Here is a 27,472-nt window from a genome sequence, read left to right on the forward strand (position 1 = left end):
GAGAATGAAACAGGGCCCAAGTCACGATCACACCACCCATCCGCCCACCTGGCTTATCTGAAGTGCAAAGCTTCGCCTTCCAGCCTGGAGCGCCCTCTGCGCTGGGGCGCAGGTAGTCCCTGGGGGCCACCGTAACCCCGCGAGGGGAAGGAACAGTGCTGGAGAAGTCATATATTCTCTAAGGTTTATTCTCTCAGGTTTTTATTCTGCATATATTCTCTAAGGTTGACATGTACTAACAAACTGTGTAATCACTATATCTCTACAGGCCCTTACTGCTAACGCACTTTAAAGACTAACCCCTAAGTGCTTCAATTGTCTCACAAGTGATTACAATGCATAGTTAACATACTGAGCCCTAAGTAACGTCCCAACAGCAAGCGCTCCTCTGGCACAAAGCCTGGGGGATGTTCCCTGGGCTTGTTTCTGGTTCTGACCCATCGGGAAATGCCCACCACACGCCCCACTTCCCTTACTGGCCTCTGAATTTGGTGTGCGGTGATCTTCCCTACAGCAATTTGGAAACCTGGTGTTCTTTCACTTTCCCGGTTTGATGTCACGATGGAGAAGTCACACCAAAATCACTGACCAGCATGTTCTGCCCTGGGTCAGCCCTCGGCTGTCCCTGCTCACCTCTCCCTCCCGGCCACGGCACACGGGCCAGCCCAAGAACACTGGCTGCTCCTGCCCTCCGCGTGGACACCCAAGGGCTGTGCACACATCACCCCCTCCCACAGCTTCCGGTCACTCGGCTCAACAGCACGCCCGTAATTGTGAGGCAAAATCGACCCCACTTCAAGATGAGAAACTGTGAAGGCGGCTAGATACAAGGGAGCAACTCCCACAGACAGGCTGTGCTCCGTGTGCCCCCCAGCCGGGTGGGACCCACACTTCTCCCCACGGCTCTGCCTTTTAGGAGTCACATTCCAGATTCTCTAGTTGGCTCTGCTGAGCTATCTGTCTGTCTGTCTCAGCACCATTACCACATTGCTCTGATGTCTGCAGTGTTCCAGAATGTTCTGATATCAAATGGGATAAGCAGCCATGCTGCTACTCTGGATACACTGTGTTTCCTCGTGACATTTAGAAGTAGCAACCAATTTCCATAAAGTATCCCATTGCAGTCACATTCATTTTTAGAAAAGTTGTAATTATAAAACATGGTTGGTAGATGACACCACTGGGAATGGCGGAATCATAACCACTGACAGCTCACTCCTCCAATACAGCAATGAGAACAATGGCAAAATGTTCATAATGAACTTTTTAAAAACTCTGAAAATTAATCAGAGGCCTGCAGTGATCCATGGATCATTTATTTATTCAAGAAAAGCAACTGGATCTTGGTGAGAACAGTCAGCGTGTGGGTTTTAACTTGCCTCCTCCCTGCCCCTCCTCCCAGTGCCAGCGCTGCCCCACTGGCCTTGGCAGGGGCAGGAGACACTGGGTGCTCCTGCAAAGCTGGGAACACCTGATTAAAAAAGAAGACAGACCCCAATTCAATTACCTCAACTTCCACCTTAAGAAACTAGAGAACCAAGAGAAAACTAAACCCCAAGTAAGCAGAGGAAGGAAATAACAAATCCTAGAGCAAAAAGGAGTGAAACAGAGAATAGAAAAACAAACCAAAAGGGAGTTCTTTGAAAAGATCAACAGAATTGATGTCTTCACCTAGACTGACTAAGAAAAACAGAATTTTGAAGAATTGAGAAGACTCAATTACTAAACTTAGAAATGAAAAAGGAAACATTATTGCCAACCTTGCAGAAATAAAAAGGATTATAAGGAAGTCTTAAGAATAAGTCTTAAGAATTTTATATCAACAAATTAGATAAATTAGATGAAACGAACGAATCCCTAGAAATAAATGCAAACTACAGAAACTGACTCAAGAAGAAATAGAGAACCTGAATAGACATAGATATCGATGATACAGATTTAGCTGTTTCGACGGAAGAGAATCACAAATCGGCAAGTAAACCCCTACACTTAACAGTCAATTGCTGGTGTGATTAAGGTGCCAAAACAATTGCATGGAGACAGACTGTTTCAACAAGCAGTGCTGGGACACCTGGATACCCACACGCAAAAGAACACATGTGGACCCCTGCTTGAAATCAAGTACAAAAATTATTTCAAGACGGAGCAAAGACCCAAATGTAGGCGCTAAAATTATAGAGCTCTTAGAAGAAAACGTGAAAAATGTGAAGACATGACCTTGGATTGATTAGGCAATGGTTTTTTAGATGTCATACCAAAAGCACAAGTGACAAACGGGGAAAAAAATATACTGGACTTCAAGAACATTCAAAACTTCAGGGTTTCAAAGGACACTTCAAGAAAGTGAAAAGACAACCCACCGAATGGGAGAAAATGTCTACCAATCTGATAAGGACCTGGCATACAAGAATTCTTGTAACTCAACAATAAAAAGACAAATAACTCAAACAATGGACAAAGGCTCTGAATTCGCATTTCCCCAGGGACGCACACAGAAGTCCAGTGAGCACGTGAAGGTGCTCAATGGCACCAGTCACCAGGGAAACGCAAATCACAACCACAGTAACACACCACTTCACACCCCCCAGGACAGCGAGAATCACAAAGACCGACAATATTACGCACGCTGATGAGGAGGGACAGAAAGCGGAACCCTCACACAGTGCAGGCGGGAATGCTAACTGGTGCAGCCATTTGGGAAAACATTGGCAGTTTCTCAAAAAGTTAAACATATTGCTGCCTTGTGACCCAGTAATTCCACCCATTTACCCAAGAGAATTGGAAATAGAAATCCACTCAAAAGCCTGTAGACAAATGTGCCTAACAAAATTGTTCATAATAGCTAAAAAGTAGAAACAACCCAAATGACCATCAATGAATGAATGGATAGGTAAACTACTGTAGTCTATCCGTAGAGTGGAATATTATTCAGCCGTCACGGGGCTGAAGCCCTGACACACGCTACAACATAGAGGAACCTCAAAACCGTGATAGTAAGTGAAAGAAACCAGACACACAATACCACATATTGTTTGATTCCGTTTATATAAAACGTCCAGAATGGGCAAACCCATAGAGACTGAAAGTGGACTAATGCATCCAGGGACGGGGGAAGGGAGAACGGGAGGGACGCTAGTGGCTGCAGGGCTTCTATGGATTGTAGAAAACGTCCCGCCCAGCTCTGTGACAACACCAAAACCCTCTCAATTCCACACTTCAATGGGGTGAATTTTATAGTATGAAAGTCATACCCTGAAGACCAAGCAGTTGTCACATTTTGCTCTATTTGCCTCTGGTCTCCATTAACAGTCCTTAACGACTGCGCCCTGTACCCCAGTGCCTCACAGGTAGGTAACGAGGGCAGGGAAAGATGGCGCCGTCCTTCACACGTACGTGTTTACACCGCCACTGGCTATGTGATACCCAACAACAACACCATACGCACCCACACTTTCCCAACTTGGTTTTTTAATGAGATTTATGCATCTTGAAACGCGTAGATCTAATTCATTAATTCTAGTGCTGAATGATTTTTGACGATATGAATAAAACCAGTGTCCGGGCTCCCGTACCGAGGCCTGTGAGACGGTTTCCGCTGTGCTGCCGTTACAAACACTGTCGCACCACATCCCTCAGGCACTGTGAGTTCTTCCTCAGCAAAGGCCTGAGAATGGCACTGACGGGTCACATGACAGACACATTATCAACTTCACTTACGGTTACACCAATCAGTATCCAAGAGCAAGGGGTAAGGGTTTCCACTTTCCACACCTCACCGACATTTATTAACTGACTTCATACTTGCCAATCTGACAAATGTGGAACAGTCTCTCATTGTTTTAATCCATGGTTCACGGGTTAATAGGAAAAATTGAACAGTTTTCATACATTTATAACCTTTCTGGTTTCCTCATTTCACTCTGTCTTTTTACAGATTCTCTCTAGATCTTTGATATTTATCCTTTTCAAGTTCTATGACTTTCAAAAATATCCTCTTCTCTGTAGTCTGTCTTTTAATTCTATAAATATTATCTACCATAGATGATTTTTCTATTTAATATAGTCAAATAAACCAGTGTTTTTCCTTACAGTTTGTGCTTTTTGTGCCTGGTTTAAGAAACTCATCTGCACCCAGATAGCCTTGTCAAAGATCCAATGTCAGAGATTGACATTCTATGGTCTTTTTGATAATCTTTCTTCTACAAGTTTTAGTTTTGCCTTTCACACTCAGGGTTGTATTCTAGCTAGAATTCAGTCTCATGTATGAAGCATTAGATGAGGACCTAATTTTCCTCACCATACGGGCAGACGATCATCCCAGCAATATTTACCAAAAGGTCTATCCTTTCCCTGTGGACATGTAATGCAATAGCCAAGGTTATGAATTCCTATGTGTGAGTGTGCGTGTTTTGGGGGGGCAGGGGAGGGGGGTGTATAGATGGATGGGTGTAGATAGGAGTATGTACGGGTGTGGGGGGGGTTGTGGGGGTGTGTGGGGGGGTATGTTCCCTAACTCTGTTGCACTGACATATTTGTCTGTCCCTAGGTCAATAATACAAATCCTAAATATCACACCTCTATAAGCTTTGACATCTGAAAGGGCAAGTCTCCTTTTTTCAAAATTACTTCCTATTTTGGTCCCTTACTGTTCATCTGCATTTTAGGATCAGCTTTTCAAAACCCATGCGAAGCACTGACAGGATCTGGTTTTGAGCTTAACTGACAAATGTCCTCTTTAAATATCGATTGTTCACATCCTTAACAAAATAGAGCTAACACTGTTTAGGTCTTTTTTTTCTTTGATCAATCTTACTAAAGGTTTGACAATGTTGTTTTTCTTTACAAAGAACCAGCCTTTTATTTTACTACTTCTATTTTCTCTCTTCCCCGTTTCACAGATTTCTGTTATTACATTTGTAATTTCCTTCCTTCTGTTTTCTTTTGCTCTCCTAACTTAACATGGAGACTTACCTGATCAATTTTGAACCTTTGTTCTTTTCAAATACCTAACTCCGAGTATATAAATTTGCCCTCAAACACCACCACAATTGACAAGCCTTACTTTACGTTGTTAGTCAGTCAGTTCTAGGTTTTTCCATTGTGACTTCCTCTTTAATTAGAATGATTTTTAGTGGGGTGTTTCTTTTTTTATGTCGAATATATAAACTTTCCTTCTTTGTGCTTTTATCGCTGATTTCTCACTCAACTTCACCGGGTCAGAGGGCATGGTCTGAATGAGACTGACTTTGTGACCAAATACAAGGTCAGATTTTGAAAACGTTTCACGTGCTTCAAGAGAGTATGTATTCCCTAGTCAGCTGCATTTTTTTTTTAATATGACCAAGAGATAGCGCTGGTTCAAATCTTGTATATTTTACTTACATGTTTGCATATGACCTATCAATTCCTGAGAAAGGAATTAAAATAACCCATATGACTGCAGATTTGTTCATTTCTCCTCGTAACTCACCCAATTTTTCTATACATTTTGAGGTTTAGATACTATGTATACTGTGTATGTATACATAAATTCTGAATTAGACTATCTTTATCATGACCATTTTCTCATCAGATAGAAAGTACATTTTACATCAAAAAGCTTCGTGTGTCTATGCATTCATCTGGTATTCACAGAGCTATGCCAGTTTGGTTGCATGTGTTAACTGCCTGGCATATTTACTGTATATGTCTTGTCGGACACGCTTCCAAATAATATCACTGAAAACAGCTGAGCGGATCTTGTATTGTTTAAGTCCAATCTTAAGACCGCTGTCTTCCTCAGCTCGCTGGGTGCCCGGAGACACAGGACCTCCTGGAGGGCTGGTGGCGCAGGGTTTGAGACAGGAGTGGGAGGGCGCAGCTCCGAGGCTGCTGGCCTTAGCAACTAGGCCATGGAGTTTCGACAGGAAGCTCGAGACTCCAGTTTTGGACCTGTTACATCCAAGATGCTTGTCAGCCTGGCATCGACTAGAGGGCCCAAATAGGCAAAAAGACAAACCTGTCTAGCGCTGATGGGAGAGGCCCACCCAGGGTGGGGATCGTCAGAGCAGACAGGGGCGGGGGTGGAGGGGGAGATGAGAGCCCCGAGGGAGGAGCAGGCACCATCGGCCACAGGAGCGTCCAGTGCATTCCAGGCTGTGTGCGGAGACCATCAGCCCTTTGGGGCAAATGACAAAGCAAAGGGCAGAAACAAACCCCCAAAACTGAGACAAAGTACAAACACAGTTGGAGTTTGATCGAGCGCTCTGTGCATGTCCCACCCCCAGCTGTCCTGGTGACAGGCCCCCTTCCCTAAGCCAACAAGGAGGCCACCACTACATGCAGGAGGCGAACAGAAACCAGAGGCTGAGCCAGGACGGCCAGGTGGGAGGAGCCACTCACTGAAGCAGACAGAGCAGGCCCTGAAGAAAGCAACCTGCGTGTAACTCAGAAGGGCACACCTCCACCTGTGCCCCAGGAGAGCTGTGGGATGGGGCTGACCGGGCCAGGTCAGGGTGGGGGAGGAGCCACCCAAGTGCACGTCTTCACTGTCACTCTCCCTGCCATCTTCATCAGGCAGAGCCCACAAACTGGGGTGATGCAGACCCTCCCCCCGCGGGCCCTCCTGGCACAGCTGGCACGGCAGCACGCCGACAGGGTCCTGCCTCCAGAGCCCACACAGAACAGAGAGTCCACAGGGTGGGCAAAGCCTCCAGGGGCCCACACTCAGGCGAGAGCTGCGTGCCGACAGCCGTAATGCCAGGCAGGGCAGATTCATCCCCCTCTGCCTCGTGCGGGAAACGAGTGAGCTCCAGTCATCACCAGGAGACACGGCTTCCCCCTGGCTGGCCAGGGCGAGCTGCGAGGCCGGACCAGGCATGTTTGCACCGGGCCCTGAGGGCAGGACTGGCTACACAGAGTCTGCAGAGGGGCAGTGCCGACGGATGGGAAACAAGAACCAGCTCAGGAGCTCAGCCCAGTCTGATGGGAACATAGAGTAAAAGCAGGAGAGGTGGCGGTGGAGCCGGAGAGCCGAGCGCAGGCCGAGGCCAGAAGACCAGACTGCGGCGGAAGGGCTGGCGCTCCGGCTTTATCAGAAGATAATAGGTTGCCAAGGACAACTTCAGCCCCGTGGGGACATGTTGAACCTGAAATTACACCACTACTAGAGTAACTTCCTCAAGTCTAAGTGACCCATTTATCCCCAGATGCCCAGGGGCTGCGGGGAGATGACACAGAAGTGACAGCGAAGCAACCCTCACTAAAAACGTGTGGTCACCATCCGCACATAGATGGAGATCCGGGGACCAGCTCCAGCTAATAAGACGCAGGGGGCGTCCCACACCAGTGCTTATGCTGTCGAGGGAAGACTCGGAGACAAGTCATTCGGAAAAGAAAAGGCTGACTTGAAAGAGACACAGGAGGGCCAGTCTTCCAAACCGGCTTGCCAAATGAAAACCACAGCAAAGTTGAACATTTGGGAATCTAGGGAAGTACAAGTTAAAACGAGCTACAACTACACACTGACTAGCACTGTTAGATTCAAAACACTGACGACACCCAATGCTGACACGGGCTCAGGGCAGCAGGACGTCACTCTCGTCCATTTCTAATGGGAATGGAAAACGGAGCAGCCACTCTGACAGCTTCTTACAAAACTAAACAAGTCTTACCATGATCCAGCATTTGCTCCCTGGTATTTGCCCAAATGAGTTGAAAACGTAATGCCCAAACAAAAACCCGCACACAAATGTTTACAGCAGTTTTATTCATAACTGCCAAAGACTGGAAGCGACAAGATGTCCTTCAATACGTGAGCGGATAAACTGGCACATTCACACAATGGAACTCAGCAATAAAAGAAAGGAGCTACCAGGCCACAAAAATCTCCCAATGAATCTTAATACACACTGCTGAGTACGAGAAGCCAACGAGAAAGCTGCATGCTGTATGACTCCAGCTGCATGACATTCTGGAAAAGGTGCAGATGGCAAACACGTCAGTGGTTACCTGGGCTCGGGGAGGGGCTGGCAGGGTACAGCCCAAGGGAGTTTTAGGGCGATGGTGATAGTAACACAGTAAGCATTTCTCAGAAGTCATAGAACGTTAAAGCACAAAAGCAAAGCTTAATGTCTGCAACTTTTTAAAAGGTCACTTAGACGCCAGGGGACACTCCGGATGGAATGGTGGAACGGGTTACAAATGCAGGACACAACATGGGGAGTTGGGGGGGACAGGGTGCTGCCCCGAGTCACCCGGAGATGAGCAGAGTCTGTAAGAGCAAAGGCAAGAGGGACTGTGCGAGAGGTGAGCTGTGCCTGTGACGCAGGACCCGAGCACCTGAGGGAGCGGATGGCGACGGGCCAGGTGTCTCCTGTGGGAGGGGAGGCTGCACGTAGCAAGGGCAGGAGGCTGGATGGTCCCTGTGCGGTGGCTCCAGCTTAGCTCAGTGTAGATGCCGACAGCTGCATACAGGAGCACGGAGGGATGTGTGTAGACACAGGCTGACACACACACACACACACACACACACACACACACACGTCTCCCCGCTCTGTCAGCTGAGAGCTCCCGGAAGCAACACCACCCCGACAGCAAATCACACGCACACCGGCACCCACTTTCTTCCGTTCTCGAACACCTTTCTTTCATGAGAGGAACCAGGCTCCTTGGAGAAGTGACTGATTCTGGGACAGGGCAGGGAATACGCAAATGAGCCTGGAGCAGCTTGTGGGGCCAGGAAGTAGGAAAGTGCTAAACACACACAAACAAAACACCCCAGGCTGATGGGGTGCCTCAAAGAGTTACAGGAGTCAACTGAAAGCGCTCCCATGACAGAAGCTGCAGCAGGTCCAGCCCCGAGTCTAAAATCAACATCCACGTGTCACACAGACGTGAATAAATGACTGGCGAGTCCGTGGGGAGAAGAGGAAACTCCCGTGCAGACACTCCACGTGCCTTCTGTGGCCGCCCATCCTCCGGGAGGGGCACACCGTCCCCCTAGGTGTGGGCTGTGCACGGCGACCTCCGGCCACAGAGGACGGGGGGAGGGGGGCAAGAGTGGTGTGGAGTGGAGGGGCTGGACAGACTCCTCTCCGCCGGGGCCACGGTCAGCACCAAGGACGGTCATGGTGATGAGACGGAGCCTTGATGTGTGATGGGAACGCACGTGACCTCTGTGGCCTCCCTCCCGACAACCGACACGCCCAGTCTGTTCATGAGAAAAACATCAGGTAAATTTCTATAGAGGGGCACGCTACAAAATACCTGACCCCTAGTCCTCAAAACAGTCAAGGTCCTCAACAACGAAGTCTAATAAACTATCACAACCCAAAGAGCCTAAAAAGACGCGATGACTGAATGTCATGTGGTGTCCTGATGGGATTCTGGGACAGGAAAATAACATTAGGAAAACACTAAGGAAATCTACAGGATAAACTTCAGTTAATAGTAATGTATGAACATCTATCCGTTAATTATGACAAATGTTAAATTGGGTGTGAGGTATACACAGATTCTCTGTACTATCTTTATAATAATTCTGTAAATCTAAAACTGTGCTAAAATAAAAAGCTTATTTTTTAAGAAAACCAGCAGTTAAAGGAAAAACCAAGCAAAGTCACCAGGTTCTCAGTGGTCTGTTCACAGTGTGTAAACAGCACCTTTCTCAGAGCACTGCCACGTTCAGAAACACTGTCGTGTATCTTCGGACATCAGTGTTGCAGAAGCCTGAGTGAAGGTGTCCGTGCTAGAAGGTCCAAATTCACAGGAAATGCTCCAGGGCCTCCCGCTGGGGCGCCATGTAACTTGTGGAGCATCTAAGAGGCAAAGCGTTTTCCCGCAGACTCAGGCATGTCATCTGCTTTCATAATAAAAGCAGAACAAAGTGTCAGCTTCGCCTCAATATTTCTAATTCTTACACTGAATTTCAGCATGGGAAACTGAATATTCTAGAAGACAGACTCCCAGTTCTGGACATGAGAAAATGTCTTCACACTTGCTGGTCACCCCTCAGCAGCCATCTACCCCCTTTGCTGAGCCCTTCTGACACGACACGCTAGGTGCTTCGTGAGCATGGCCACTCTCCTCACACCAACTCAGCAAGACGGACTAGAATTTCCATTTTCCAGATGTGGAAACTGAGGCCCAGAAAGGCTAAGTGCTTTGTCCACCAGCTGTGTGGACGGTAAGCAGGGGGCCAATCTCTGAACTCCGGCCAGCCAGGCAATGAGGCTGGGCCAGTGTGTCCCCTCAGGCCAGGTCCTGCTTGTGGCCCCCTGGCCTCTGCACACAGCCAGGGCTCAGCGAGGTGGCCTGCCAGCCAGGGCTTTGCCCGGCGATGGAGCAGAGCCCGCTGGTCAGGTGGACAGTTCTGTGAACACTGCAAATGTTCCCAGGGGAACAACAGATTCTTCCTACATGGAGAAAGATCAGGAGTCATCGTGAGTCTGTGCCCTTGAAACACAGCCAGGGTCTAAAAGCTTTTACAGAACCACATGCCTCTCAGTCATCAATACACCATTAGATCCTGGACGTTAATTCCCTAAAAGTATTGCCGAACCTTTGAAGGATTAACCCTTTACCGTATTAAACCGTCCCCGCCCGTCAGCCACAGTTGCTGGCTTTCTCTTTCCAACTTAAACGAGACACCGATTTCATTTTTCTGCCTTCATGACAGAAACATTACTTAGATAAAGCAATGTTTTGCGAGTGAGCCCTCTCCCTTTATTTCCTGAATAGCAGGAGGACCGTTTCAGTTTCCAAAAGTTCTATGGCTCCACAACCTCAAGCAGCAAAAACAGTGGTGTTCCCCTCCCAGGCTGCTTGATCAAAAACTGGGTCCCTGGAAGATTTGGAAAGTCACAAAGTCTCCCCAGAGAATTGGAAGGGGTTTTTAGAAGTCATCTAACCTAACTGCCCAGGCCTGGGGACTCTTGTTGGCCACCCTCCCTCTGCCCCCTCCTCCCACAAGGTGGTCCCAGCCTCGTGGAACACTGCCACAGCCCGAGCCCCATCCCCACTTGCCCCACCCTCACCCCCACCCTCACGGTAACCCAATGCCCTCCCTCACCTGACACTGCGATCCTGAGTGTGCTGCTGTCACACAGAACCAGTCCAATCCTTTTTCCAAATCTGAGCCTTTCAAACAGCACGCACTCGTAGCACTGGGGGTGGGGAAGGGGCGAAGGAGGGCAGGGCACTGCTGGCGCCTCCTCCCAGGGACAGCCTTTCCCAAGTGGGACTGGCCTTCTTTGGTCCGGCACGGCAGTCAGAAAAGTCTGAGCTGGATCTAGACACAGTTACCACTGGAACGACCTTGTGACTCTTCTAAACCTCAGTGTCCTCCTCACGTGTGAGTCACCTGCTTCCCGGGGCTGCATGAGCAGTCACAGGGCAGCACAGGTGAGTGAGTACTCAGCACTGCGGCCGGGCAGGTGGGTCAGTGCCCCGCTCTTGACACTGGAGATCTGCCTGCACATGCCAGCGACATCCCCACTCTCTGACTCCCTCCCCAGAAGCCTAACAACAAGTATGCAGCACGCTGAGGCAGGACTATCACCTCCACCATCTGTATGCCATGCTCCTAATAATACAACCTGTATGGTCCAACTGCCCTCTAGGACCAACCTGATAATGCCTCGCAGGTGGACCATGTGCAATGGCCCACAGCCTCTCAAAACAGGGCCAGAGAGCTCATTGGAGATGCAGAGTCCCAGGCGTCGCTCCTACTGGGTCAGAATCTGCAGTTTTAGAATCCCAGTAATTCATGTGCACACTAAAGCTGGAGAAGCACGGGCCTAGATCCCTAGAGACCAAACACATTTCAATTGCAAGGTTTCTGTTAGGGACTATTCCAGACTAGAAAGCATTCTTTCCTCCCCAATCCTGCTATTAATAACGTGTGTACACACTCAGTCAGTATGAAGAGTAAACAGAGACTGGCTCCGAGGGCCTGGAAATAAGAGTTGTAAAAAGAAAAACTAAGTGTGCTGACAAGCCTCGGAACCACGAGGCTCCCTGCCATCTTCTCACCAGCCTCCTTCTAAGCACTTCGTACTGTTTGATCAAAGTCAGCAGAGATAACTATTGACTTTTTACAGAAGCAAACACCCAGTTCCTAGAGGTAAGTGCCACCAGGAACTGGAACAGTCTCACTGAATAAGGAGAAGAGGAAGCCACTGGCGTTTCCTGACATGCCCGGAAAGCAGGAGAGCTCAGCCCTCGCCCAGCGGCCCCACGCCACCTCCCTCAGCCGGCTGGGGCCTCTTCATCTAAGCGGCTGAAAAGGCTCCCGTGCCATCTGGGACCTGTGTTAACTGAACCAGCTCTTGCTGATTAAGCCCAAATCTTTCCTCATCCTGGAGCATTTCCTGCATGGAGGGGTGGAGGGGCGGGAGCAAGTGGGCGTGGGCAGGGAAAGGAAGCGCAGCCCCAGTGGCAGTAAGGACCTCTACCACACGCCAGCGAGCTGGGCTCTGGCTGCTAGAAAGCAGCCCACCTGGGACCCGGGCAGCATAGCACAGAGGGTCAGCCTGCCCCCTGGACTGCAGCCTGGGGACCTGGCACAGCTGCTCGCCAAAAGCCCCAGGTGACTCTCAAGTGCAGTCGGGGTGGAGCAGGGCAGCTCCAGGAGAAGGGGCTACAGGGTCCAGGGCTCATCACCACCGGCGCTCTGCAGCTACGGGGGTATTTTCTAAACCACAGCACTGCTAAGTGATGGCGCAAGGGACCGCTTGGAGACTAGGGGTCCTGAGTGGTGGAAGTCTAAGAAGACGAAGGTCCTTTCCAAGACTGGCTGGCGCTCCCACGACATAAGCGCACGCGCACAAAAGCGAGTCCGTCCCAACACTAGACGCCCTCTGTCCTCTCCCACCTCTAAGCGGACCAAACTGCTGAACCTACAGCCCAGACAACATCTCACTCCTGCCTCCCAGGCTAGTACAGGGGTCAGGGCACAACAGCGGTTTTCACAGGTCCGTGAGCTAAGAACGGTTTTTGTGATTTTAAAGGGTTGAGAAAAAATATGTATGTATGAGAGAGGTCATGTTTGCCCACGTACCTACAATATTTACTATGTGGACCTTTGCAGAAAACATGTTCAGACTCCTGACTTGTGGCACCATAGGTGCCCAGATGTCCCCAGCGTGGGTCCACACTGGCGGGCACTTCCTCTGCCAACCTCATAGCCAAAAAAGACCTGAAATGCCTTGAAAAGGTGCAGCCAGAGGAAACATCCTCAGTCATCCTAGGAATCTCAGGAAAAAGCACAGCCACCAAGTGCCAAGCTCCCTCAGGCGCAGGACAGGCTCCTGTCTCTACATGCACAAGGGGACCAGCCAGCCGGGGGAGCTCAGGACAAGTCTCCGCGGGCACCTGGGTGGTGAGGCCCTGGTGGTCACTTACCCCATGCCCCCAGGATGCGTCCTGCTGTGCCATTGCAAAGTCCAAGATGCCCTCAGAGAACCTTGCCGAGCAAAAGTGAGCCCCAAGTTGAAGACATTCGTGGGACTCAGGCAACGTCCGTGCTGGGCCCACGGTCAGCCACAGCACTGGCTGGTCCTGGGAGGGACAAAGACACGGGAATGGTTCACACTTGGGATGCAAAGTGTAGACCCGGGCTGCGCAGACGGCAGCCCCAGGTGCCAATGGGGGGTTGGCAGGGACCTTCCTGCTGGGCCTGCCACAGCCCCCTCCAGCCAACACCAGAGACATGTTTCCCTAACACGGCCTGGCGGAGGCTGGCTGAAGAGCGCCACACAGGCCCCCAGAAACCAAGGGAAGCAGCATGTGGTTGTCCCCCAATCAACTGTCGTGATACACGCAGCAAACGGGAGCCCTCCGCGTTGGGCCTGCCCCGCATCTCATCCCCCCTGGGTCAGCTGCCTCACAGAATTGATTTAGGAGAGATTATTCAATTGCATTTCGCATTTCCATGTTTTGGCACTCTGCCAGCAGCCACGTCTGCTCTTCCAGAGGTCAGGACGCTGTGGACACGGCCATCTCCCACAGTGGTAAATGGAAGTCCATATTCCCTTTATGAATTTCCTGTCAATCTTCAAATTACTTTAAATACGACTGCCCTTCATTTAGACAGTGCTTTATGTCTCCATGTCTACCTTCTCCCCGTATCCGATTACCTCGTGGGCTGCAGACAGCTCTCCCCCCAGCCCCTCTGGGCGCCTGTGTGGAGGAAGTGCAGGCGGGAGGAGTCACTGCGCCCCGGGTCGCAGCCAGCTGGCTGAGCACAGCTCACAGCAGCCAGTACGTCCTGCATTTTAAGAGCTCCTGCTCTTGGTCCCGCTTCCCCCGCCAACCACCACCACGTGCCCACACTTTGTTTTGCAGGAAAACAAGTGAACGATCATGGCTGCCTCCTCCTCTTACTCCAGGAGGGCTCTGCCTGCCCCTCCCCCAGCCACGAGCCCCTCCTATGGCAGCGTGTCTTCTCCTGGCCCCACGACATGGGAGGGCCCAGCTTCAGTGCTGAGTCCTCGTGCGTCTGTACCCCTTTCAGAAGACCTGCCCACCCCCCTAAATGCACAGCGTCCCGAACCTCCATCTCCAGGTCCTAGTCCTCGCTCCCCATCCCGATTCAAGCGCAGGCACCTGCTCCTGCCTCCAGGGTGACACCCATGCTGGGCGCTGAGGGCTGCCCCATCCCACCCGAGCACCACATGCCACCATCCAGGCCGCCAGGCCAGGCATCACCCGCGACGACTCTGCTTCCCCCGACCCACGTCTATGTTCCTGAGGGCGCCCAGCCACGGCACAGCCCGCCACGCTTTCCAGGTTAACGAGATGACCGCCTAACAGGCTCCTCCTTCTGTCCTCGACCCCAAAGAGCGGGCAGAGTCGTCCTGTGTCAGCCTAAGTCCACTCATGTCACTGTTCTTCTCAAAACCCTGCAATGGCTCCCTGTTTCCTGCAGAGTAAAAGTCAAATTCTCTCCCAACCTCCAAAGCCCAAGACAGGCTCAGCCTATCCCTGCCCACTATTTGCCCCCGGCCCAGGCGCCAGCACCTCCAGGAGGTTCCACTGCACGAGCCTCCCCGCTTTCCCCCCCCCCCGCCCGACGGTCCTCCCCAGGTAGCCACGCATCTAACGCCCTCACCGGCTCCACGTCTGTCGTCAGATGGCACCTGCTCAATGAGGGCAGCCCGCCTCCCGTGCCCAGCGCTCCCACCGCCTACCCTGCACACCCGCCATCACAAGCTGCTCCTTTATCACACTTCCTGTTCGTGCTGCCTGTCTCCCCAACAGGCTGGAAGGCCCCCTGGCAGGGTCTCTACCTGCTTTATCCACTCACATCACCCAAGCGGCTAGAATGGGCCTGGTACTGGTGGGTGCCCATCAATTGGAATTAAAAACTGTCGGTCTCAAAACCTGAGTTTCCTGGAAACCAAAGTAAAAGGGCCAGTGAAATGAGGTGCAGTTTGGAAGATGTGCTCGGTGTTGGAGGAGCTAGGATGCTGATGTGGTTAGGTCAGCCGGGGCGAGCGGCAGGGGTGAGTCGTGTGCAGCTCGCAGCCTGGAAGCAGGAGGGTAACGGGAGACCCTGACGCTTCTGGGCGGAAGGACGGCCGATCGGTGTATTTTTAAGTAAACTTTTGATTTGGACATAACTGTAGATACACACACAGCTGTGAAAAGACAGCGATCACCCACGTTTCCCCGACGGCGGCATCTTGCAAACGTACAGCACGTTACCCCACCAGACACTGAGCACAGGTCTCTCCACCCAACAAGGACCCGCGGGCCTCTCCCTCCACCACAACCACACCCCTTAAGCCCAGCAACCACTCACCTGTCCTCCGTTCCTGTCATTTCCTCCTTTCAACAATGTCACATAATGGCCACCCCATGTGTAGCCTTCGGGGACTGGCTTTTGTCACTCGGCTGATTCCCCAGAGCCTGACCCCGGTTGGTTGCTGCGTGTGTCAGTAGTGTGTTCCTTCCTGTCACCACGCAGTGTCCCACGCCATGGGGGGGCCACAGCTCCCCAGCTGTCCGGCCACTGAGGAGTATCTGGGCTGTTCCCAGTTTAGGGCTGTTTCATATAAACCCCCAATGGACATCCTGAACAGCGTCTGTGTGAACAGTTTCCATTTCTCCGCGATGAACTCCCAGGTCACATTGCTGGGTGGTGTACAGCTACAAGTCCAATTCTGTAAGAATCTGGCAAGTCGGTTCCAGAGTGGCCACTGCATTTTGCATCCCCCACATGTGACAGCCCACCCGTGCACCCTGCCAGCCTTTGCTGGTGTCACTAGTTTTTCGTCACAGCCATACTGCCATGGGTGCAGTGCCATCTCATTGTGGTTTTCATTGGCACTCCCTAAGCGGCAATGATGCTGAGTACCTTTTCATGAATTTATCCACCATCTGTAGCTTCTTTTCAATGAAATGTCTCTTCATGTCTTTGTGCAGTTTCCAGTTGAATTGTTTTGTTTTGTTTTTTTAATACATTTTATTGGGGAATATTGGGGAACAGTGTGTTTCTCCAGCGCCCATCAGCTTCCAGCTGTTGTTCTTCAATCTGATTGTCGAGGGCGCAGCTCAGCTCCAAGTCCAGTCGCCGTTTTCAATCTTTAGTTGCAGGGGGCACAGCCCACCATCCCATGTGGGAATTGAACCCGCAATCCTGTTGTTGAGAGCTCGCGCTCTAACCAACTGAGCCATCCGGCCACTTGTGTGTTTTTTTTTGTTTTTTTTTTAGTTTTGATGGTTCTTTGTGTATTTTCATTACCAGTCTTTAATTAGACATGTGATTTGCAAACTATTTCTCCCAGTCTGTAGCTTTTCTTTTCATCGTCTTAACGGGTTCTTGAGAAAAAGTTTCTAATAATGATGAAGTGCAAATTATTAGTTTTCCTCTTACGTTGTTGTTTGGTGTAAAGTCTAAGAACTTTGTCCAGCCTTTGCCCTGAAACATTTATTCTCTCTAAGTAGATTTGAATTTGTGATCACTTTGAGTTCATTTTTCTATCAGGTGCAAGGCAGATTAAGGCTCATTTCTTGCCCATGGATGTCTGACTACTCCAGGACCATTTGCTAGAAAGGCTAACTTTCCACCACTGAATTGCTTTTGCAATTCTCAAAATCATTTGAGAAGATAATTTCTCAAAAATCATTTGGGCATATTGCTGCGAATCCCCACACTTTCCATACTAGGTTCCCTACACTGTTCCCTCTACTGTGTCTACCCTTCTGACAATACCACAGTCTTATTACTGTGGATATAAAATCTTAAAACTAGGCACACTGATTCCTCTCCCTTTATTCTTCCTTTTCAAAATTGTTTTAACTATTCTGGTTCCTTTGTTTTCCATATTTATTTTAGAATCGGCTTGTTTACACCTATAAAAGTTTTTGCTGTGCTTTTAACAGAAATTGCATTAACCTGGTATAATAATTTGGGGAGAAGCGACATCTTTACTGTTGAATTTTCTAATCCCTGAACATGGTATGTCTTTCCATTTATTTAGATCTACTTTGATTTCTCTCATCAGGATTTTGTAGTTTTGAGCATAAAAGTCCTATAAATATTTTATTAGATTTACACCTACATGCTTGTGTGCTAATTTTTTGGGGATTGTATGGTATTTTTAATCTGCAAAAATAAAACTAATTTTTGTGTTTATTTTGAATTGTGCAACTTTGCTAAACTCACTTAATTCCAGTTTATTTTTGTTTTTGTAGATTCCTTGGGATTTTCTACATTTTTGCAACTCCCTATGGGTCTGTAATTATTTCACACACAAAAAAGGTTTAAATATATGTGGCATAGAGCTAAACCAGTGTTCAGAGGGAAATTTATAGGTCTAAATGCTAATATCAATAATGAAAAAACAAAAACAAAATCAATCCGCTTTTACCTTAAGGTGCTAGAAAAAGACCAGCAAAGTATATCCTAAATAAGTAGAAGGAAAACAATAAAGAATAAAAATCAGTAAAAAGAAAGGACCAAAAAAAAAAAAAAAAAGAAAAGAGAAAGAAAATCTATAGATTGAAAGTAAAATCTATATATATTTGAAAAGTCAATAAAATTGATTAACCGCTAGCTAGATTGATCAAAAAAAGAGAAAAAATATGTTACAAATCTCCATAGTAAAAAAACAGACATCATTATAAATCACACAATAACGATAAGGGTAACAATCAATATAAAGAGAAACCTTATGTCACTGAACTTGATAACAAGAAAAAATCAATACCTTACAAAACACAAATCACTAAAATTGACTCAGAACACAAAAATCTGAAAAGCGTTAAAAAGCTAAATTCTTAATTTAAAATCTTCCCATAAAGAAAACTTGGGGCCTGGATGAATTCTATCAAAAATTTAAGAAAAATATAATGCAATCTGACACAAATTCTTTCAGAAACTAGAGGAGGGAACACTGTCCAGTACATTTAATGCAACCAGCTTTATTCCATCACAAAACCAAAGCAAAGATACAAGGAGAAAATGACTGAATAACTTCCCTCATGATCCTAGATATAAATAACAGTCCTTTCAAAAGTATCAGGAACTCCAAGTCAGGAAGATAGAAGATAGGCAGGTACTAGGTAGGCAGGCAGACAGATAGATGGATAGACAGGTAAATAGGTAAAAACACCCATCAGGACCAAGCAGAGTTCAGCCTGAGGAGTGCAAGATTGGTTTCACATTCAAATCAATAAATGCAATTCAAAAAATTAACAAAACAAAGGAAAAATAACCTATGGTGGTCTCAATAAATATAGGAAAAGCACTTGACAAAATTCAGTACATATTCATGATTTAAAAAAAAATTAGGAAACAAGAGAAAGAAGGGAATTTCCTCAAGCTGATAAAAGGATCTATGAAAAACCTGCAGTTAACATACAATTAATGGTGGATGACTGAATGCCTTGCCCACAAGATAAAGAACAGGGCAAGAAGACTCAGTCTCACCACTTCTACTCACTAGTATACTAGAGAGGTTCTAGACAATAAGGTGGAAAAAATTTTAAAAGGCACACATATTAGAAAGGAGTAAAACTATATTTGCAGATGACAAGATCATGGGGGCAAAGGTTATTAAAACTAATAAATGACGTCAGCTAAATTGAGGATATAAGTTCAATATACAAAAACAAACTACACTAGCTAACAATTAAAAATGAAAAATCTTTTAAAACTACTATTTATAACAGCATCGAAAAACATGAAACATTTGAGAGGATAAATTTAACCAAGTATGTCCAAGATTTGTACACTTGAAGCAAACCTCAAGCCACTGCCTTTTCCAGGCACAGGGATCCTAAAAGCCTTGGGATTTCCTGATGTGACTTGGGAAAGGCCCTAGGTCACCTCAGGGTAGGGCGAGTCACTGGGGAACCACCCGTGATTAGAGGGTTGGACCCTCAGTCCCACCCCCAGACCTCTGGGGAGGGGAAGGGGTGGAGTTTGAGTTCAATCACCAATAGCCAATGATGTAATCAATCACGCCTAGGTAATGCAGCCCCCCACCACCACCCAAAGGGACCAGCTTTGTGGAGCTTCCACGTGGGTGAACACTTGGAGATTCAGGGAGACTGGTGCACCCAGAGCACGCGGAAGCTTCACACCCCTTCCCACACCCCTTCCCACATCCCTCGCCCTGTGCATCTCTTCCATCTGGCTGTTCATCAATGTCCTGTATGTTCTCCTCTCTAATAAACTGGTAAATGTACGTAAATGTTTCTCTGGGTTCTGTGAGCCACTCCAGCAAATTAACTGAACCCAAAGAGGGGGGCTCTGGGACCATCCAATTTATAGGCAGTCTGTCAGAAGCACAGGGGACCACCTGGACTTGCGGATGGCATCTGAATTGGGGCGGGGGGGCAGTCTTGTGGGACTGAGCCCTTAGCCTGTGGGATCTGGATCTGAGCTCACCCCAGGAAGCTGGTGTCAGAACCAAGATCCTACCGGTGTCGGCGAATTGCTTGCTGGTGTGGGAAAACACACAGTACCAGTAAAATGCACATTAAAACCACAATACAATACGACCACACAACCTCAAGAAAGGCAAACATGAAAAAGACAGAAACCAGCAAGTGCTGGCGACAATAAGAGAAACTCAGTTCTCGTGCATTTGTTGGGTAATTTGCAAACTGGGTCAACCACGTTAAAAACTGTCTGGCAATTATGTGCTTAAAGCAAGCACACAGCAGGCCTGTGACGCCATTCCTCCCTGGGTACGTGGAGAAATGTGTGTACATGTCAGCCAAAGGACAGCAGGGTCCAAAGTCAGAGCAGCTTCATCTGAGGAGCCCCGAGCTGGAAACGTCCCAAGTGCCCATGTGGGGAGAACAGCTGGAGCAGCAGGCACCTGGGGCTACAGGTGAGCACTGGAACAGGACCAGCCACGTGGGCTGTAAGCAAAGCTGGAAGAGGAAGGGCCGGATCGCTGTGGTGGGCCAGGCCTGAAGCCCTTTCCGAGGAAAGCGGAAGTTCAAGAGCAGGGCTGCTGCACTCACGGGGGCTCTCTGGTAACCCCAGGCCCTCCTGCAGGGCTCTGGACACCCCCTCAAACTGAGGGCTCCTCCCACGCCCTCCGAGGCCTGTCTTGGTGAAGGTCAGTCACAGTCCGACTGCTATAAATCAAAACTCCTCTCAACATCTCTTTAACTCCTGCTCTGGCACAAACTCATTGAAAACACCCTATTGATTTTTTAACTTTTTCCCTTTGTCACACTAAACACTCTAAAAAGCCCTACTTGCAGTGTCTTCCTCGTCAGACAGAAATGCAGCCATGCCTCGTTTTTAATCAGACATGTACTACTGATTTCCATGAACGACAGCTGTTCCCTCCGTCCTGTGGCCACAGGAGGCAGAGTGGACGTCACCAGGCTCAGACATTTTGGTCATCGTGTACCCACCACCAGGGACCCACGTCGCCTGGCTGCCTTCCCCACACACTGCCTCCCAAGCATCTGAGCCTGTCGCCTCACCTGGGAGATGTGGAGACGACCTTTTTTCTATTTGACTACTTAGAAAACAAAGGACAACAGCCATTCCCATCGCACACCCATACAGACCGGCTGGGACCTGAGCAAACATAGTTGGTCAGAGGGTCTGTGGGGGGCGAGACTTGGGCGAGTCTCGCCTCTGGGTAACGGGGAGAGCGCTGCGGGAAGAACTCTGCGCGTAATAAAGCTCTGTGGTTCTAACTTCCTCTCCTCTTCCATCAATACCCCTCCATCCTGGCCAGTGTGCTTGCCATGTGTGCACGCACTGGGCTGCAACCCTTTCTTTTTCCCCCGAACACATCCTTGTTGGTGACGGGAAACCTAGTCGATCGTATTTTTCAGACACACTTACTCCGTGCCAGCCCCACTGCACAGAATCCAAGGGCAAGCTGAAGCTCCCGTCCTCTGCGGGCCTCCTCTGTCCCTCTGCGGAGCTCCGTGCCCTCCCTCTGCTCTTCTCGGATGCCCGCTGCACACACTTTAAGGTGTTCCTGCCTTGTCCCCTCCACTGGGGGCTCCCTGCTCCTTGGGGGCAGGGCCGTCGCTCACCTGTGTTTACATCCTCAGCAGTCCGCGGGACAAGGCTCTTCAGGCAACAGTGGGTTGGGCTGAATTCCTAGCATCACATCTCAGAGCCTCAGCCTGGGAAGACTTCCTGAAGGAGAAGGTTTAGGCTTCGCCTGGTGACAGCAAGGGCCAGCACATGACAGACACAGGAAAAGAAAGGGCAATCTTGGTGAGGGCTCAGGGCTGCTGCAGTGACAGCATTAATTCCAGGGCAGCTCCTGGCCAGGAATGTGAGAGCCGAGAGGCTGATGAGCTCATCGCCGAAGAGCTGGCAAGCATGCTGGTTCCTGGCCCGGCCCCAAAAGAATGTGATGTGACATTACCCGCCGTGAAGCTGACTCAGAGAACAAATGACTAAGTTTCCCAGAATCAAGGAGAAGATTCGGGCTTGGCCATCCTTCATTCTGATGCAACCTGAGGTTAATGTACGGTGACGGATGATTCCGGCCCAGTCCCAGCAGCGGTTCTGAAGTGGGGGTGTGTTCTCGGCCAGTCATGGCTCACGGCGGGGGGTGAGGAGCACTTCAGTGCCTGTCCAGTGTCCTACCAGCCATTCAGAACCCTCCGGAGCAATCGTCGGCACGATCTGGCTATGAAACAGGTGATTCTGTTTCTGGGAGCTGTGCTATTAAAAGACCTGCTAGCTTGTCGTTACCGTCACCTGCCACAGCTCTGCACCTTACAGCACAATTCGAATACGGGCCACAAACCGAGGACAATATCCAAACATGAAGGAAACGGAGGTGTCAGAGGGTACCCACACAGGCCCAGACCACCTACTCCACACCTTTGAGGGCGTCAGAAAATCAGCCCCCAGGCAGGCATGCTCCCAACTCACCGAGGGCTAACAAGCCCACATCATTTCCCACATTTCCATTGTTCTTTCTTTCTGGAGACTCCTGTGAGTGACTTAACCAGCAAGAGGTGACGATGGCACTTACACGTAAGCCACGTTCCCTCTGCCCTCCCTCCCCTCCATCCGGCCGGGTCTCAACCACACACGCCTCTTCCTGCTGGTCACTAACAGTGCCCTCACTGGCACCCAGTTTCCAGAGAGACACAAGCACGTGCAGCTTGTCACAATGGGAAAGAAGCAGGTTTCTGACTTCCTTTCTACCCCCAAGGAACAGGGGCAAGACCCACACAGACAGCAGCAGTGTTGCCCCTGCAGGCGCTTGTGACCCCGGCAGGACACTGGGATCACTAATATTCCAAGGGCAACGATGCCCTAAGGGCTGCCGTTCCTGGCTTTTTGGAAAGGTTCAATCATGTTTAACACACTGTACATAATGAGTTAGAAACCCACTGTGGGGGCGGAGCCCCAGAGAGTAGTTTCCAGGCTCTCGGCCTCACATAGACAGGTGCCTGGCTCAGGTAGTAAATGGCCATCAACTGTGATTGCATGGCCATCAGCTGTGGCTAGTTGGCCGTCAGCTGTAACCAGTGAGCCATTGGCCACAATATAACTGCTGTGGCTATGCTAGCAGAGAAGAAAGAGAAAGAATGGGGGCTAGCAAGAAGATGGCGGCTGGGCTGGCAAGCGTGGATGGCGGTTTGCGGACAGTGTGGATCCAGCCTCCAGTGAGAGTATAGTGCCGCCAGAGAGAATATAGTGGTATGACTCCCCTACCTATGGCTCCGTGGGTGTTCCTTTTTGGCCTCACCATGTCCTGCGTTCTTGTATGGGGAGCGGGAGCAGAGACCCCGCAGGCCATCCCGCACGACAAATGGCGCAGCGAGCAGGGTCTCCTGCACGACAAATGGCGCAGCGAGCAGGGTATGGTGCCGGCCAAAGCTCTCCAAAAGATGGTGGAGCAGTTTGTGTGTATGAACACTGAGTCTCTGGAAGACCAGGAGGAGCAGCTGCCGGAGAGCTGGACCCCCGTGGAGGGGTGGGAGGATGTGGACGGTTCTCCCACCAGCACAGGAAAAGCCATGCAGCTGCTGGAGAGATGGAGCCCCGTGGAGAGGTGGAAAGATGTGGACGGTTCCCCAACCAGCACAGGCCGGAGAAAGCGAAGGTCGTTGCAGCCCTGTGGGCGGGGAAGTTCCTGCTCAGGCAGCCCGGATGCAGGACTTATAGTCCCAGGAGGTAGTGCTTGCTGAGTCCTCCATGGGAGATGAGGGTGAGGTCAAGGTCGTCCCTCACCCCCAGGACAGCCCTGGTGAATGACTATGGACTATGGGGAATTGCCTTCCATCCCTAATTTAATGGACCGCTTGACTGTTTGTTTGGGAACTGTTGTTAGTGGAACTGGGGGATATTTGCTTTTGTCTCTTGACTGGCCGCCATTGAGAATATGTAAGCACCTTGATTGTGAGTCGCTGTTGTTCCAGCAGGGTACCCTGAGAGGCACAGAGAGAGTGGCAGTGCCCTGAGAGCCCTGGCTGAGTCCAGGAAGTCTGGCTGAGCCCTGAAGATGCCCTGGCTGTGTCCAGGAAGTCTGGCTGTGCCCAGGAAGTCGGGCTGTTCCCAGAGAGAGTGGCAGTGCCCTGAGAGCCCTGGCTGAGTCCAGGAAGTCTGGCTGAGCCCTGAAGGTACCCTGGCTGTGCCCAGGAAGTCGGGCTGTTCCCAGAGAGAGTGGCAGTGCCCTGAGAGCCCTGGCTGTGTCCAGGAAGTGTGGCTGTGCCCACAGAGAGTGGCAGTGCCCTGAAAGCCCTGGCTGTGTCCAGGAAGTGTGGCTGTTCCCAGAGAAAGTGGCAGTGCCCTGAGAAATCCTAGCTGTGCCCGGGGCAACTAGTGGTACCCTAAGAAGTCCAGGAAGTCTGGCTGTGCCCAGGAGTACTGGTGGTGCCCTGAGAAACCCTGGCTGTGTCCGGGAAGACAGGTGGTACCCTAAGAAGTCCAGGAAGTCTGGCAGTGCCCAGAAGCACTGGTGGTGCCCTGAGAAACCCTGGCTGTGTCCGGGAAGACAGGTGGTACCCTAAGAAGTCCAGGAAGTCTGGCTGTGCCCAGAAGCACTGGTGGTGCCCTGAGAAACCCTAGCTGTGCCCAGAGAGCCTGGCTGTGTCCAGGATATTGCATTCACCCCCAGGCTCCTCGCACAGGTCCCCTCGCGGAAGACGCTTGTCGCGTAGATTGTGAGGCGAGAGCCTGTAGGGGTGGAGTGTGGGGGCGGAGCCCCAGAGAGTAGTTTCCAGGCTCTCGGCCTCACATAGACAGGTGCCTGGCTCAGGTAGTAAATGGCCAACTGTGATTGCATGGCCATCAGCTGTGGCTAGTTGGCCGTCAGCTGTAACCAGTGAGCCATTGGCCACAATATAACTGCTGTGGCTATGCTAGCAGAGAAGAAAGAGGAAGAATGGGGGCTAGCAAGAAGATGGCGGCTGGGCTGGCAAGCGTGGATGGCGGTTTGCGGACAGTGTGGATCCAGCCTCCAGTGAGAGTATAGTGCCGCCAGAGAGAATATAGTGGTATGACTCCCCTACCTATGGCTCCGTGGGTGTTCCTTTTTGGCCTCACCATGTCCTGCGTTCTTGTATGGGGAGCGGGAGCAGAGACCCCGCAGGCCGTCCCGCACGACAAATGGCGCAGCGAGCAGGGTCTCCTGCATGACACCCACCCTGACGTTTAACCTGTTTCCTCAGGACGACCTAGGAACTGAAGGGATCCACAGCTATCAGCACGCCTGCGTGCACCCGCCTGCCCTCAGAAGCAACTGCACGGTCCCTTCCATGCAGAGCACTGCCACCAGCCCGTTTCACTGTCCCTTCCATGCAGAGCACTGCCACCAGCCCGCAGTCCCGCCCAGGGAGAGGCGCTGAGGCAGAGCAGGGCCAGCACAGGGTGCTGCCTCTGCAGACACGTGGCTTGTGTCCCAGCACTGCCCACGCCAAGTCCCGCGACAGAGACCTTCCTGGTCTGAGAGGCACGCTTCTTCACCTTTGTCCCCCCACTGGCCCCCAGTAAGCTCGACTGAGCCAGCCAACATGCTCTGCTTCCGAGCAGCAGCATGAGTGACACCCCGCCCAGGGGTCTGAGCTGCCGGAGCTCTGGACCGGCCAGGCTCACGCCCTCCTCCTCTGCCCCCAGCTCAGCCACAGCTTTCCGGTCTCCTGTCTTACACTTGTCCCTCGGTATCGGGACCAATGTCCACAGATGCTCACGTCCTTCTATTAAACGGGTGCTGCTGGCAGGTAACCCACGCACACCCTCCTGGGTACTTGAAATCACCCGCAGGTTACTGATGACACCTGGTACGTGATAAATGCTATGTCAGCATCGTTGCAGTAGGTTGTTTAGGGCATGACGACAGGTAAAGTCTGCACCTGCTCGGTACCGACGCAGCATGGTAGGCCTGATCACACAGCCCACGACGACGAAAGCACGACTTTTTAAATACTTCCGATCCACGGATGGCTGAATCCTCTGCTGCAGAACCCGCAGATCAGGAGGGCGCACTGTATCTTCCTAGGCAGCTTTTCAGTCGCGGGCTGGTCCTAACAGCCTTCTCTCCCTCAGAAACTACTGGAAACAACCCCTTAGGACAGTAAAGCCATCTGTAGCACCTCTGATCTCCGACTTGACATTCAGCTCGGAGGTCTACACCCCACTAGTGATGGTGGGACTGACAGACGCTGCTAGTAACACAGCGGTCTGGGGTCGAGCTCCTCACACAGCAGAACCACCTGCAGGGCTTTTGAGCCGATGCCAAATTCTGACATCAAATTCTAAAATTATTTACAATATTGAAGTTGAAATAAATCCCTCAGGCTATTTCCTTCCAATGTCAGTCTTTCAGTTGAACCTACTTTCCAGTTAACATTCACCTAAAAACAGGTAACTCAGTCTTCTCTCTGACTCAGTGTTTGGTGACAGCTCACCCAATCGGTTTTCCAAGGTTCTTCACCAAAACCACCTGTGTTTCCACTCAAGCACCACAGTATCATAGGACACGAGACCCGCAGTTCTCAAACTTTTGACCTCAGGACCACTTTCATTTCCTTAAATTATTCTTAAGTGGGTTCTATCTATTGAGATTTACAGTACTTGAAATTAACATAGAGATTTCATAATTATTTATTCAGTAATTTCTTTACGATGAATAATAAACCCATGACATAATAACAAAAGCAACATTTTTATAAAAATAACCATATTTTCCAAAACAAAAATAAGTTAGTGAGAAGAACGTCTGGAACTCTTTAATGTCAGGATTACTGCACAACAGCTGGCCTCTCACGTCTGTTTCTGTATTCAGTCTGTTGTGATTGTTGTTTTGGTGAAAGTGTGTTAAGGAAACCCACCCTCACACAGACACGTGGCTGGAGACAGGAGCACCTTAGCAGGGTTATCAGATCACTGTGGATACCCTCCTCTGAGAAACGCAGACATCAAAACCCGACAAGCACTCATTCCTGAACGTTAGGTGCAACGTGGGATCTGGAACCCCCCTGATGAACTTGAAGGGCTGTGTCACATTCACCCCGCCACGTGTCAGTCTTGCATTCGAACAGGTACTTTGCTCATCACGATTGTTGTAACATCATGCATTTCATCTGGAAAACAGTGGTTCACTGAGTTACGCGGCTCTCCCAAATGTTACATTTCAGTGTAAGATGTCAAAAGCTCATGTTTGTTAATATCACCGGCGTGCATCCAAAACACCTTTAAGTATTGGGAAGCTGTCAAGCTCACCATGGCAGATACGAGTTTTCCAAAAGTCTAAGATTTGACTAAAAATTCAAATTTTATCAGTTGAAACAAATATAGGCAACTATTTCCTTTGAAGTGACAGCTCACTTAGTTCAATTTTCAGACGCTGCCCACCAAAACCACGAGTCCGAGTAACCATGGCTTGTCAGTCAGTCACTCTTTGAAGTAAGAATAGTGTTTCCTGAGAAGAGGAGCGCGTTCAGCTCCGAATCCCAGAAAAGCACAAGTGCATTTCCTCAAAACACTAGTCGCAACCCACCCGCAGATGTGCAGGATGTGAACTTCCAATTCTGC

At 49.9% G+C, this 27,472-nt stretch overlaps 1 protein-coding gene across 20 annotated transcripts in view; it reads right to left on the reverse strand.

The window, feature by feature from the left end:
* The window catches only part of PCBP3 (poly(rC) binding protein 3), a 186,224-nt gene that overhangs the window by 138,183 nt on the left and 20,569 nt on the right, over window positions 1–27,472 (reverse strand). For 2 of the 20 annotated variants that reach the window (XM_074321443.2, XM_074321400.2), the window contains exons 1-2: window positions 21,505–21,764; window positions 13,384–13,539 (exon numbers count right to left, since the gene is read on the reverse strand). The exons of 13 other annotated variants lie outside the window; for them this stretch is intronic. The gene's annotated coding sequence lies outside the window, so the exon portion shown is untranslated. Of the gene's footprint in view, window positions 1–11,050; window positions 11,072–13,383; window positions 13,540–21,307; window positions 21,474–21,504; window positions 21,765–27,472 lie in introns of those variants that run through there. 5 more of the 20 variants (XM_074321370.2, XM_074321563.2, XM_074321464.2 and 2 more) reach the window with 4 other exon arrangements.

This window comes from Rhinolophus sinicus, chromosome 17 (assembly GCF_057876585.1).
Source record: "Rhinolophus sinicus isolate RSI-liver-muscle chromosome 17, RSI-T2T, whole genome shotgun sequence".
Classification (NCBI taxonomy): domain Eukaryota; kingdom Metazoa; phylum Chordata; class Mammalia; order Chiroptera; family Rhinolophidae; genus Rhinolophus; species Rhinolophus sinicus.